Source organism: Morus notabilis, unplaced genomic scaffold (assembly GCF_000414095.1).
Source record: "Morus notabilis unplaced genomic scaffold, ASM41409v2 Scaffold687, whole genome shotgun sequence".
In the NCBI taxonomy this organism is placed as follows: domain Eukaryota; kingdom Viridiplantae; phylum Streptophyta; class Magnoliopsida; order Rosales; family Moraceae; genus Morus; species Morus notabilis.
The window spans coordinates 73537-77698 of NW_010366484.1; positions in this window are offsets into that span (position 1 = coordinate 73537).

Below are 4162 nucleotides of genomic sequence, written 5' to 3' on the forward strand. Positions count from 1 at the left end.
GAAAATAAGCAACTTAAATCAAGCATAAACATACCACATCAAGCTAACCTCAAAACTCACAAACCAACATAAAACTCACACACCCTTATTACAACTCATCTCCTCAAGAACCTCAAATTTACATCCACAAATCCAAGCTTAAAGTTGGCTAGAAATTAATGGAGAAGAGTTTGAGAGCTTACCCTTGAAGAACTATCTCTCTCCCTTGAAAACCTTGAACTCTTCTAAGATTTGTTATTGGCTTGGAACTAGAAAGTATGAGGAAATTTAAGAGGAATATTATATTTTAAACTTTACTAAAACATAAAAAAAAAAGGATTTAGAGTTATACCCTTTGAAAAAATGTTTGTCTAGACGCCTCCTAGACCCTTTGATCTCCTTCTTCTTCTTTTATGGTTTGTAGTGGCTCAAGATTGGGAGAGTAGGAGAAAATATTTGAGGGGAAAATGGAGGAGTGTGGCCGGTTTGGGTGTGGGGGAAAATGAGAGGAGATGTGCAAAATGGCTAACCTAATGCTTGCACTAATGGTCTCACCTTTATAGACATTACTTGATCTCATCTTAGTTCTCATTTAAGTCTACCAAACTAGCTTAATTAGCTAGATTTTTGGATTAATCCCCCCCTTTATTGTGGCTGGCCGGTGGAGTGTTTCAAGAGGGGATGATGTAGCATTTCATGTCCAATAGTTGATTTGACTCAATCCCATCATGAAGTCCATGTAGCACACTTCACTAGCCAAATTTTTGGCCATAATCCCTTAAGTTTGGCCGGCCAAGTGAAGGAAGGAAAGAGAAAAATGAAACCTAACCCTTGTACCTTTGTCTACTTTCTAAATTTACTCATTAAACTGTCCAAAATTATACTGACAGCTATTTTCTCCTGTATGCGGGTACTGGATGCTAGTTTGTATTGTGCTTGGAAATTCTTAAAATTAATGTTCTCAAGCTGTATCTGTACTAGAAATTCTTCCGTTTTAAAGTACGGTGAGAATTTATCGATCGAATTTACTTGATCGAAAAATTGTGAACTTAACGTGAAATCTGCTACAGAATTTAGGAATGCAGATTTTAATTCCATAAATCCTTCAATCGCAAAATGTACATAGTATAATGATTTTCCAGGAAAATCCTTGACTTAAATACATGAATTGCATTATTAAAATTATGGGATTTTTTTCCTTGGTCACTACAATCTACCCCCCTTAAGAATTTTCGTCCCGAAAATTAGAACAACTCGGGGTAGCTTTTCCTCATATCTTCTTCGCGTTCCCAAGTAGCTTCCTCAATATTGTGATTTCGCCACAAGACTTTAACTAAAGGAATTACTTTATTCCTTAAAGTTTTCTCCTCGCGAGCCAAGATCTGGACTGGTTTCTCTTCGTAGGTGAGGTCCGCGTGCACTTCGACAGGTTCCTGGTGCAACACATGCGACGGATCTGTCACATATTTCTTCAACATCGATACGTGAAAGACGTTGTGTACAGAAGCTAATTCTGGCGGCAATGCTAGTCTATATGCGACTTTTCCAATCCTTTCAAGGATCTCAAAAGGTCCTATATACCTCGGACTGAGCTTCCCTTTCTTGCCGAATCTCATTACCCCTTTCATCGGTGCCACCTTCAGAAAAACTAAGTTTCCTGCCTGAAACTCCAGTGGCCTACGGTGTTTATCTACGTAACTCTTCTGGCGACTGTGAGCTGTATCTAACCTCTCTCTAATAAGTCTCACATCCTCAGTGGTTCTCCTGATGAAGTCTACTGTTTCAAGATGCTTCTCCCCTGGTTCGTACCAGTGAATTGGGGACCTGCATCTTTTTCCATATAGAGCTTCGAAAGGTGCCATTCCTATTGACGCGTGATAGCTGTTATTGTAGGAAAACTCTATCAAGGGTAACTTCCTATCCCAGTTTCCCTTGAAGTCCATGACACATGCCCTCAGCATATCTTCTAGGGTCTGGATGGTCCTCTCAGATTGGCCATCTGTCTGCGGGTGAAAAGCCGTACTGAACTTTAACTTATATCCCATTGCGTCTTGTACATTTTTCCAAAATCTTGATGTGAAGCGGCCGTCTCGATCTGAAATGATGGATTCTGGAATTCCATGCCACGCTACTATCTTAAACACGTAAAGTTTGGCCAGCCGCTCAACAGAATAACTGAGTTTGATCGGCAGAAAGTGTGCGGATTTAGTCAATCGATCCACGATTACCCAAATCGCATCGTTACCATCGGATGTTCTGGGCAACCCTACCACGAAATCCATCGTGATTTGGTCCCACTTCCATTATGGAATATCAATCTTCTGTAGTTCTCATGCTGGACGTTGATGCTCTGCTTTAACTTTCTGATAGTTAAGGCACTTTGATATAAATTCAGCCACGTCCTTCTTCATTCCTGGCCACCAAAAGCTCTTTTTCAGATCCTTATACATTTTAGTTGCTCCCGGATGAACAGAGTAAGGCGTTTCATGTGCTTCTGAAAGGATCTGCTTCCTCATTTCCTCATCTTTAGGGACGCATATCCTACCCTTATGGAGGAGTGTGCCGTCCTCCGTGAGGCTAAACACCATTTCTTTACCTTCAAGAACTTCCTCCTTTAACTTCACCAAGGTAGGATCGGATTCCTGACTACTCTTCATGTGCTCGAGGATGGTCGGCTGTAGGGTGAGAGATGATACCTTCCCTGAAATTATCTCAATTTCAAGGTCGTGTATGTCCTTCTACAGGGGTTGTGGCAGAGCATGGATTGCCATTACCGTTGCTGACGACTTCCGACTTAGTGCATCCGCCACCTTGTTTGCTTTTCCGGGATGATAGAGGATCTCACAATCATAGTCCTTTACCAATTCCAGCCATCTTCGTTGTCTCATATTCAACTCCTTCTGCGTGAAGATGTACTTGAGACTTTGGTGGTCTGTGTAGATCTCACACTTCGCTCCATACAGGTAGTGTCGCCATATTTTCAATGCAAAAACCACCGCTGCAAGTTCTAAGTCATGCGTCGGGTAGTTCCTTTCATGATCTTTAAGTTGTCGCGAGGCATAGGCGACCACCTTTCCTCCTTGCATGAGAACGGCTCCTAATCCTTTCTTAGAAGCATCGCTGTAGACTACGAAGTTCCTTTCATCCGCATCTGGAATGGTCAACACTGGTGCGCTGGTGAGTCTCCTTTTTAGCTCCTGGAAGCTTTCTTCGCACTTCTCGGTCCATTCATACTTCCTTTCCTTCCGTGTGAGAGCCGTGAGCGGTGCTGCTAGCTTTGAGAATCCCTCCACAAAGCGTCGGTAGTATCCTGCTAAACCCAGAAAACTACGTATCTCTGTCACAGTCCTCGGAGCTGACCAATTACTAACTGCTTCGATCTTGGCGGGATCCACGGTAACTCCTTCCTTGGATACTACATGCCCTAAAAATTGTACCCTTTCTAGCCAAAATTCACACTTTGAAAATTTGGCATACAACTGGTTCTCCTTTAATATCTGTAGGGCAGTCTTCAGATGCTCCTCGTGCTCTTCCTTCGTTTTGGAGTAGATCAGAATGTCATCTATGAAGACGATAACAAACTTATCCAGATAGTCCTTAAATACTCAGTTCATCAAGTCCATGAATGCTGCTGGAGCATTGGTCAGTCCAAACGGCATCACGAGGAACTCGTAGTGTCCATAACGAGTCCTGAAAGCTGTCTTTGACACGTCGCCTTCCTTTATCTGAAGTTGGTGGTACCCTGAACGCAAATCAATCTTGGAAAAATATGCAGCTCCCTTCAATTGGTCGAATAGATCATCGATCCTCGGCAGTGGATACTTGTTCTTGATTGTAATCTTATTCAGCTCCCGATAGTCGATACACATCCTCAGTGTACCGTCTTTCTTCTTCACGAACAAAACTGGTGCTCCCCATGGCGAATAACTCGGGCGGACAAAACCTTTATCTATCAACTCTTGCAGTTGCACCTGAAGCTCTTTAAGCTCGGCCGGGGCCATCCGGTACGGTGCCTTAGAAACCGGTGCTGATCCTGGCATCAGTTCAATCTCGAATGAGATTTCTCGCTCTGGGGGTAGTCCCGGTAATTCTTCTGGAAAGACTTCCACAAATTGTTTGACTATTGGAATGTCCTCCGGTCTCAACTTAATCTCCTTAGACTTGTCCACCATATTAGCTAGAT